General features: G+C 39.3%; 1 pseudogene; it reads left to right on the top strand.

Annotated features, from left to right (window-relative positions):
- Nucleotides 1-6,658: 6,658 nt before the first annotated feature.
- Nucleotides 6,659-9,960, top strand: LOC107278417 (tau-cadinol synthase-like; annotated as a pseudogene).
- The last annotated feature ends 1,604 nt before the right edge of the window (nt 9,961-11,564 follow it).

Raw genomic sequence — 11,564 nt, 5'->3', positions numbered from 1 at the left:
GTATGTGAGTCATGCTGGCCACATGAGATGCACATGTAATAAACCAACTCTAGTGCCCCCATTGGTGTTCGAGAGATAATTCTACTCGCTGGTTCTCGAACCAGTAAATCATAGCAATCTCTCGCACCTTAACTTCAGATGGTCGAGGTACGACTACGGCAATAGCGTAGCGGTCCTCGCACCACGACTTCAGATGGTCGAGGTACGACTATGAGTGGTCTTCGACCAGTAGCGTAGTGGTCCTCGCACCACTTCAATTGGTCGAGAAATAAGGCTACTCCTGGTTCTCAGACCAGTAGGCCGTAGCGATCTCTCGTACCTCGACATCAATCGGCAAACGGATGAGGCTACTCCTGGTTCTCGGACCAGTAGGCTGTAGCGATCTCTCGCACCTCTACTTCTAGTGGTCGAGTTAAGGCTACACCTGGTTTTCGACCAGCTATGTAGGGATACTCCCACTAGCTTTACTTCTCGTGGTCGAGTTAAGGCTACACCTAGTTTCCGACCAAGCGGTGTAGCGATACTCCCACTAGCTTTACTTCTCGTGGTCGAGTTAAGGCTACATCTGGTTTTCGACCAAGCGGTGTAGCGATACTCCCACTAGCTTTACTTCTCGTGGTCGAGTTAAGGCTACACCTGGTTCTCCACCAGCGGTGTAGCAATTCCTCCCACTACATCGACTTCTAGTGGTTGAGTTACAACTACTACATGGTCCTCGACCAGTGGTATAGCGATTCTCCCACTACCTTTACTTCAAGTGGTCGAGTTGGGGCTACAACTGGTTTTCAACCAGCGGTGTAGCGATCCTCCCATTACCTCTACTCCAACAAAGTTGATATCAGGTACACAATATCGCCAAGTGTTTTACCCAGAGATCCCTTACCACGACAACACCTAGAGTTGAAACCAATCCTACTGTCCCTTTACGCCGCCCTAGCAAGGACTCCGAGGAACCTAAGGGAACTTCGACTGGGGACGCCCAGAGCGGATAAGGCCTTGTCAGGTAATGCAGAGACGAATGACCATGTAAGATCTGGTCATGTAAGAGTTCTCACCGTGCGTATTAACCAAGCCATTAATCGGAAATTGGGTTTTCCAACTTCACGGCTGGGGGCTAGGGTAAGCGCTTTTTCAACCAAGGCCGGTCAAGGGTCCAAGAGCCTTATCCTTCGAGAACTTATCTCTGATGACAAGGCTGGGGGCTAGGGAGAGTGTATGACTCAACAAACTGACTTATCGAAGTCGGTAAAAGAGAAGACGCTCATATACAAAACATTGGTCTGTAAATTTAATTCATTTTCAGTTTTCCATACATATTATAACATGTCACCCTTTGAGCGTTCACTCGGGGGCTATTTCTATCTAATATTCTTTTCTAAGAATTGATTTCAGGAAAATTCTATTCGACATTGTCAAAGACTCCATGTCTCTATGGTTCTATACCAAGATCGACTAAGGCGAGTACGACAAATGTTGACAAGGCTCCGTCGCAGACTCTGCCCCTTCTCGATTGTTGACGGTCGTTATCGATCAGTTTCGACCGTTAATATTACCAAAATAGAGGAGAACTAGTGATGCTTGCAATGCATATGTTTGTTAGAATAATAATATTCCACTAGTATTAGGTATACTAACCTTTTGCAGAGAATGACAATAAAGTGGAGGAGAATCGACATCAACTCAAACGATAAATCAATCGGACGATGTCGAAAACCAGACTTATGTATGAATGGGCCAAGAACTCAGAATTGACACAACAAATTGGGCCAAAATTCACAAGTCTGCGGAGAAGAACAACGGAGAAGGCCACCAGCCGAAATTGGGCTGGATCGGGCCAGCACCAGGTTCGGCCGAACCTGGTGGTTCGGCCGAACCTTCCTCGCCTCTGTTGGATCCAGGTTTTGGCTGGACGGTTGAGATGAAGCCCCAATGACGGTTGGAGGGTATTACCGACCATTCCAACCGTCACAACCGTCATAGTTCAGCTATAAAAGGACTTCACCTTCTCACTTCACTCACACACCTCAAGCAATAGCTCTCTCATTTCTCTCAAGTTTAGTTTAGTAGTATCTAGCTGGTGGAATAGGAATAGAGTAGAAATCAGGAGTCCGGAAGCCTTCGGAAGAATTCGGGTATGGCTCTAGTAGCTTTTCTTTTCTCTTTTGTAAGATTTGTACTTTTATTAGAATACTCTTCTAAATACATTTATGGTATTGAAATACTTTCCAAGTATATGAGTACCTACTTTACATTATGTTCATGTTATACTGAATATATGGCTAGCTTATCTGGGAGATGCTTTGGTGTGGGTATAATGTTTGCTTATGCAATTACTCTATGTCATGACTATGATATTAGAGTAGTATCTGGTAGTTTAGACGTGGTGTCTAGATTACGGGATATCATTATTTAGGGTTATATATTGCGGATGAGAGGTGGGCCGCTGATGGTGACAGCTCTGTACGGATATTCCTCCACGCCGGTTTATAATCCAAAGTTAATTCCCTGGGGAGGGTATTCCTCCATATTTAGCCCCGGTTGTATGGTCATGACGGGCTGTCGTAAGTAACTCGGCAGTCAGGGGTGGCTTCTCGAAGTACTAGGAGGGCATCGGATAGAGGGTATTAGCTAGTATATCAGTTAACTAGAATGTATGTATACTATGTATATTAGAAGTATAGGAATAGATTTTCTTTCTCTTTTCTTTCCACTTAACTCAGATAATATATTATGAGAATGAGTAGTAATGCTTGTGTGTCACTCTACCCTTTGATTATCTTAACCCCTGCTTAGAATATAAATATCACAAGTAATATATAAATTATTAATTGAGTTCTCTCTACATGATCTTCCCACGGGATAAAATAAATACAATACCCTTGGAATACTCTCGGGTGAAATGCTACAATGGTATATCCGTGCGCTTGCGGATAAACTCTGTGACCATAATATACCTGGAGTATTTCTACGTCATTGCTGAGAATTATATTTCTAGTAACGTCGTTAAGAAATACCAACATCGATCACTCGAGAATGGTTGGTGGATCTCGACAAGGAATACGGAATGAAGAGATGGTGTATCCGCCGAGATAAAATTTCTTGACTTCAATCCAAATTCTCGATTACAGCAAGACGGGAGACTTAGTCGTATGCTCTGTACATTCCTAGTTGACGTCAGAGATTGACTCAGACAAACCCTATACGGTGCCCGCACAAGGATGATAAGGGAAGTCTAACGTTATCTCTGAACTCACCGAGAAAGGTCACGTGAGATCGATAACAGTTATTCCGAGGTCTTCGGATGGAGAATATGAACTCATTCATTTGCATTGAAGTCGAGGGCTACTGTCAGGGTTATGGATACCACATACCTAATATTAGTTGACTAAATCTCAATAAGACCCACCACATACCATGTCTTATACGGAAACAACTTTCGGATATAGGAGGAGTTTCGCATAAGGAAGGATGAATAGAGTTCTACATGGAAACGACAAGGACTACTCGGATTGTATCCATATTGGTTTCCCTAGTTCTACTTCGACAAGGGGACACCTATGGGTATAAATACAAGGCCCCCTAGGAGGAGAGGGGACACGGAACAATAGATCAAGACACAAGATCAACATACAAGCAAACATGCGCCAAGACAAGACGGCGGATATCGATTTCAGAGATAAGCATGGCTAGTCCCCTACGGTGTCTACGGATACTGTCAGGAGAGACATAGCGTTATCTTTGATCTCGTCGGATGCAGATTCGAGGAGGAAGGCTACCCTGTTGTCGACTACGAGTCAGCACTTCAGACCGCCAAGTCGACAACAGTTAGATAGGCTACCCCAAATATTGTACTAGTGTGATTATAGTGAATAAGAGCAACGACCGACTTCGGCCAACAGGAGTAGGGTTATTACCTGACAATTCAGGGGCCCGAACCTGTATAAAAATCCTCGTCCCCATGTTTTTTACCTTAATCTCGCATATACCCTGGTACCAACGATCCCCAAACTATCCAAATACCCTAGTCGCGGTACCACCCGTCGACAAAGATGATATCACCCATCAAAGCTGACAATGATGTTGGTGGTGGTAAAGACAATGACACCAATCAAAGGTGATGAAGTCACATTGCCATGGAGACGAAGAAACCAGTTGGCAACAGTCAAGTCAGCCAGCAGTGAAGACGAAGGCGCCCAGCAACGGCGACAGAGTTATGCAGCCATGGCAGTGAAATAAACAGTAGATAACAGACGAGGTGCCCGGTGAAGAAGACGAAGACGCCCATCAGTAGAGGCATAATAAGCCAGCGGTGAAAGCGATGACACCATGGGCGGTGGCAGAGGCAAGCCGGTGGTGAAGACGTAGACGCTCATCAATAGCAATGGCGAAATCCATCAATCATGCAAAAGAAGAAAACAATTGGCGATGGCAAATGCAATCGGCGATAATGACAATTGGCGGCAACCAAGATAGCCGGCTGTGATGACGAAGTTGACCATCAACAGCAGCAGAGTAGGCATAGGCAAATAGGCATGGTAGGATGTTGATGAAGATGATCATATCATTGATTCAGTCAATAGCAGTGTAGCAGTCAATGATAACGATGAGGTCTCCCATCGGCAGTTGCGTAGTAGGCCAACCATGAAGACGAAATAACAAGTCAGCGATGAAAGTCTATGATGACAAAAGCAACCGACAGCGAGGATGTAGTCACCCCTTAGCAACGGCGGAGACGTCAGGGCCGATGAAGTAGGGGTGCTGGTGATGATGTCAGTGACAATAATCCATCAAACTGTTGAGAAGAAATGCATAATCTCCACAACCTCCGTTAAGGTTATAAAAACTTTCTAGCATTGCCCACATTAGTATAGATGTTAATGAATCGAGGCACACATATATGTCTAGATTCATTAATATCTATATGAATGTGGGCAAAACTAGAAAGTCTTATAATATGAAACGGAGGAAGTAACCAATTACCATTGAATAGGTAGTAATCTAGATTACTACCTATATACATATATACTATCTCCGTCCTAAAATATAACAACTTTTAGCTATGAATATAGATACACAGTTGTCCAGATTCATAGCCAAAAATGCTTATATTTTGGGATGGAGGGAGTACTCACTTGACTAGAGAACATTTTCATTTTTTGTATTGTAGGCAAATCAGCAAAAGACTCATTTTTTCTCGTTCAATAATTTTAATATTTGCTTTAATATAAATTAGTATGCTTTAAACATAAAAATGGTGTGTACGTATATATATATACATTTATCTTGTGTACGTGATGTACATACACAATACACACCATTCTTATTTTTTGTTATAAAAGTTTAAAAAATCTTTCAAATGTATACACCATTTGTATGTTTCAAATGCATTTATATATTACAAATGAATGCATAAATGTTCTAAACTTTTCTAATAAATTTGTCATACATAAATGCAAATTACTCTCGTAAAATTGAATCATTTTTTAAACTTCTCTAATAAATATATTGTGATCAAAGTAGCATCTCGTGGTTAACACTACGAAAAATGTGTGGCATGTTCCATTTTATCGGTGTGCAAGATATTACCAATTTCATCATTTTCGAAAACAATGAAGCGCTAATTAACAGATAAGATGGCATGGAACAGAATTTTAGGAACATGTTATGACCTAAATGAAACAGAGATGAGTATAACAATACGTTGAGTATCATACATAAGAGCTCTGTATGGCAAATTAATTAACTTACACAACTGAAATATATTTTTCAATGTAAACTTATCCTATTGCATGCAATATTAACCATTAGAGTAATTTGCATCTAGATTACATGAACTTGATTGGTGGATATGATGCGATCCAGTGAAAACTTTAAAAATTAGCATATTGGTCAGCAACTGAGCTAGCACGAACATTTAGGATCGATATGTCACACATAAGAGTCTTTTAGCCATGGAAGCACGCCATGTCGACGAAGGTCTGCAGCTTTTGCTTTTGATTGGTAGTGTTCATCATTGCAACGAGGCTAGCATGTGCAAGGAAAGAAAGCACAGCGTGCTACACTCCTGCATAACAATATATTAAATTTTATCGTATCGACAATGCAGTTTTCTCATGATTCATTGATTCATATCTCCAGTCCAGTTGCCTAAGTCATGATTCACAACTTACTATTGTTTTAAGACTCAGAACATGCAAACTAACATAATTTCCAAGTAATTCAACTCCTCAAAGATATCTTAAGAATGAACACTGCAAAATACAAACAATCTAGCTGATATGTTTAGAATATAGAAAAAGAAAACAGAATGAATCGTCGGTAACATTATTTTTGACAAACGCGCGTGATTGCCAAGTCCATGTACTAGCATGCTTATTTTTCAAGTTGTTGTACTATATGACAACTGCCTGCTAAGTTCTTGTACGAGAATACAATTTACTCTAATTGTTATGTTTCCCTTGTTCATATATTGCATCTAAACTATTGTTACTGCTTTTGATGAATCTTCAAGTCTATCTTTTTTTTTGTCCTGCAATCCAAACTAACAAATCAATACACATTCATGCAGCAATCGGCGGAATGGATGAGGGAGAGGACCAACAAATTGAAAGAGGAGGTATGCACACTATTTACACCCTCTAAGGACATGTTAAGAAGGATGTACTTAGTGGATGAAATAGTGCATCTGGGAATCGATCACCTCTTTGAAAAAGAGATTGAAACTGCACTAAAAGACATCCATGAAAGCGAATTCGCTAGCTCTAACCTCCACGAGGTTGCTCTTCGGTTTCGTTTGCTCAGGGAGCGTGGTTTTTGGGTATCTCCAGGTATTTCTCTACTTAGTTAATGGATTGAGTATAGTTGTTTTGGAACTGTTGATTACAATCACAAGGACCATATATATAAAAATGTTCAAATTAAAGAGATTGAGCATAACATGCCAAGCTAAATGTTGGAACTTCACAAACACTTTTATATCAAATCTCACATGCAGATGTATTCCAGAAATTCAAGGGAGATGATGGTAATTTCTTAAATGAATTAGCTGATGACCCAAGGGGTCTAATCTCGTTATACAACGCAGCCCATCTCTTCATACATGGTGAGCAGAATTCGAGGAAACTATTTCTTTTGCAAGGAACCATCTCGAATCAATGATTTGGGATAGTGTTTTGAAGGGCCCTTTAGCTGATCAAGTGAAGCATGCGATTCGCTTGCCACTGCCAAGGACTCTCAAGAGAGTGGAAATGTTACATTATATGTTTGAGTATGACCAAGACAATGGGCACAATCCGGTTCTTCTTGAACTAGCAAAGTTGGATTTCAACCTCCTGCAACATGTTCACTTGAAAGAGCTTAAGGAAATTTCTAGGTACTAATATGCATAATAACTTTGTTATTTTGTATAAGGATAATATCTAAGGATAGGTAATGACAGTTCATGGCTAGCTGTACAAAACTCAAAGAAATATGCAATAAAATCAATACAAATGACAATCTTTTATTATAAATTGTTACAACTGCCAATGGATTCAAATATGTATATCATCGATAGATCATAGGTAGCTCCAGAATAGTCGGAAAGATATAGAAAATAATCGCACTATGGAGAGAATGTGTTGCACATTTTATAGAAATCGATCTGATATGACAAATATATTTTTTAAGCATTATGGGATACATGTATGTACCGTGCTATATATCATACTGACCGCTTAGTAAATTATGATGACAACAATTAATAAAGGTTTTAGTTTGCAATTATTGTCCAAGCTAGATAGATTCCCTATATATATGTTGTTAATTATCGTCCTATTTAATTAGTTCGTCAGCTTAATTATGTATATAAGAAAACTTGGAATAACTATTTTTCAGGTGGTGGAAAGATGTTTCTGGATATATGGGTCTAAACCACATCCGAGACCGTGTGATCGAGTGCTACACCTGGTCCTACGCAGTGTACCATGAGGAAGAATTGTCGTTTGCACGGATGCTCTTTGCTAAGATAGTTGTGATAATTACCCTATTAGATGACACATATGATGTCTATGCGTTTACCTCCATCGAGGAGTGCCGGACACTAAACGCAGCCATTCAAGGGTGGGGTATTTCTACGTCTCACATCGATCTCAATATAATCTTAATATACTCATTATTGTATGATATTTGAGCATGGATATGTATTAACTGGTTAACACCTCGCGCTAGTTAATTAAGGGCATATGTTCTATTCTTCAATTTAACTTATTCGCAGTATATGTTATTGTGTAATGGTTTATTCCACGCTAGCTTCAAGAAACATATTTTCTACAAGAAAATTCTTCTAGTATTGTATTACCTAGACCATTTGTTTGAACTTATTTGTTAAGTTTACATTTGAAAATATAATCCACACAGATTAACTTATAATTAATACCGTTCTGACTAATATATATAATATCATGCAGATGGGATGACAGCGCTGTCTCCCTTGTACCAGAATACCTGAGAAAGTTTTATGAAATAATGTTGAGCACCTTTAGGGAGTTTGAGGATCAAATGCTAAGCAATAAGAGGTACCTAGTTGCTTTCAACAAGGCAGAGGTAAACGCATAAAACCTACCTACCTATATATATATACACACACACTATATTTTGTTGTATATTTGGCGTAATTAATATATAGTATATATTGGAACAATATCAATTACTAGCTAGCTAGTACTCCCTCCGTTTCAGGTTATAAGACATTTTAACTTTGGTCAAAGTCAAACTATTTTAAGTTTGACTAAGTTTATAGACAAATATAATAATATTTATAATATTAAATTAGTTTCATTAAATTAATAATTGAATATATTTTCATAATAAATTTGTTTTGGGTTGAAAATGTTAGTACTTTTCACTATAAACTTGGTCAAAGTTAAAGCATCTTGACTTTGACCAAAGTCAAAACATCTTATAACCTAAAACTGAGGGAGTTCATTTGTTTCATGGATAGCTACATTCCGATCGTTAATTAATTTAATATGTTCTGTGCATATATGCATATGCATAGTTCCAAAAGTTGTCTAGTTATTATCTGGAGGCAGCGGAATGGTCCCACCGGAATTACAAGCCAAGCTTCAGTGAGCAGGTGGCTCTCGCGACCGAGACCACAGGCGCGCGATTACTAGCTGCGGGTGTAATGCTCGGCATGAGCGATGCAGCAACAACAAGAGAGGCTTTCGAGTAGGCTGTCACTAGCACCGACGCCATCATTTCGTGTGCAAAAATCGGGCGTTTCATGAATGACATTTCCGGATATAAGGTAATTAATCGATCGATGCATAGGCTCGAATTGATTCACCTGTAGTATTTTAGTTAGGAAGTAAATTTCAGAAATCACCATGCATGTTTTGAGAGTAATAATGTAACATATATAACCATGCAATAGGTTTGACAAAATTAATCTTCACTGGACCATATTTTACCATAGGTTCAGATCTAAGATTTCTTAGGATTGTCTGTTTCTAGCTCTAGAAACTAAAACTATATAGATTTCCTCTCTGTTTCTATTTCAAACAAAACAAAAAACATGGTGTGCGTTTTTCCTCTCTGAAGTTTACTTTTGTTATATCCCTCCTCTAAATTAATTATAGCCTCTTACATATCGCGGATGCGTGCATATGAATTGCTTGCAGCTCGATCGGGTCGCAGAACAAAGCCGATATGCCATGCGCGGTGGAGACTTACATCAACGAGCACAAGGTCACGGTCGACGTTGCCATCGCCAAGATAAATGAGCTGGTGGAAGATGAGTGGAAAACAACTAACCGGGCTCGGATCGACAACCAGGCTGTTCTTCCAGTGGCGCAGCGCCTTATCAACTTAACGATGGCCATCCCGATGTTCTACGGCTATGACAGTGATGCTTTCACTTTCGGCGAGCAACTTCGGGAGATTCTTGAGAATCTCTATGTCAAGCCCATGCCCATATAGAGGCCAAAATTAGTTACTGCATGCCCAAATGGGGGTAATGCAAATCCATCTTTCTCATAATGATTATCATGGTGGGTTGCTCTATTTTTTATCTATGTGCGCCAAATAATATTACTGTATTTATTGGCGCTATACTCTTAAAATTGCTAGCTAAATCTATGTGATTTAGGGCTACTTAATAAATAAGATGGAGTTGAGGGTTTGTTCCATCATCACCGTATGTTTTTATTCATTGAACAAACCTATGGTTGTGTGCCTTATAGAAGTTAAGGCTACTTAAAAAACCCACATAGGGACCGGCCTTATAGGTGCCGATTCATTTAAAACCGGCAAATATAGCATTTTCTCACCTCAGCACGATGAAAAAAAGTAGAACCGACACCTTTAAGCAATATATGTGTCAATTCTAAAGAAAAACCGGCATCAATACTCCCGGTTTTTAAATAGAACCGACACATATACTTGTATTATAGGTGACGATTCTTTTAAAATAAGTATAAGTGCCGATTTTTTTTTAAAAAAAGGGCACCTATTAGAAAACTGGGGCTCACATTTTTACCGAGCACTATCACCCACACTACAAGAGATCTTATGATAGCTAGGTGACGTTTCATTTGTGTCACAAAGAATGAAAATTGTGTCACGTTTCAAACTTTGTGATGATCGCGTGACGAAAAGTCGATCGTCACCTATCATGCCTCTCTAATCATGTTTTGTAACGAAAACGTATTTAATTTGTTATTAACCTAGAAACGATCCTTCTTTCACCATTGCTTTATGATGCTCATGTTCGTCATTACGAAGCCTAGAAAATGTCACAAATCACTAGGCTTGCAGTTGCCATGTAGGACAAGAAACATCATAAAATTGTAGTACAATGTCCCATCTGACATGGCATGTTAATTGTGACGATATTAATCGTGATGAAATTTCTTGTGGGCTGTTATTTATTGTTATTTATGGTCCATGTACGAGGCAATATGTTTATGTGTTAAGCCCAATTATAGGTCCAATAAGATATTGGAATGACCCATATAAGACAGCTATTTAAACACTATTTTAGCTCATAAGCCCATTACAAAAGCTTGCATAAGCTTGAGATATAACAACCATTTAACAGAGTATATATAAGCCCAATTAACATTCAATATAGCACAAGTCCATTTATCAAACCAGTACTTACAATCAAAGCCCATTCACATATACAGGTGATCACTGACCTCATATCAGTACAGACCATAGCAAAATAATAACATGTTTAGTACATCTTCACCAAATCCAGCTACAATTGCAAACTAGGTTTGGTTTTAGCAATTCCACCATATCCTAGATAGCAAAATAAGGTCCTATGTTAACTGACCAAATGCAACCACAAGAGGAAACTAGGTTCACTGGCCAAGTCCACACTATGTCGAGCCACAAGTAACTCACCAAAATGAATGTCGAAATCAGCAAACCAAAATACTCCGCAGCAACCTGAATGTAGTCCTCCTAGGCATCTGTGAGACAAAAATAATTTGAGGAATTAAGCCCCAGTATGCAGAATATAAATTTCAATTTAAATGGACACCTATTTAGTTGCACATCACACAACTTTTTCAGTG

This window comes from Oryza sativa, chromosome 4 (assembly GCF_034140825.1).
Source record: "Oryza sativa Japonica Group chromosome 4, ASM3414082v1".
NCBI lineage: Eukaryota > Viridiplantae > Streptophyta > Magnoliopsida > Poales > Poaceae > Oryza > Oryza sativa.
This window is presented reverse-complemented; position numbering and strand designations above follow the sequence as displayed.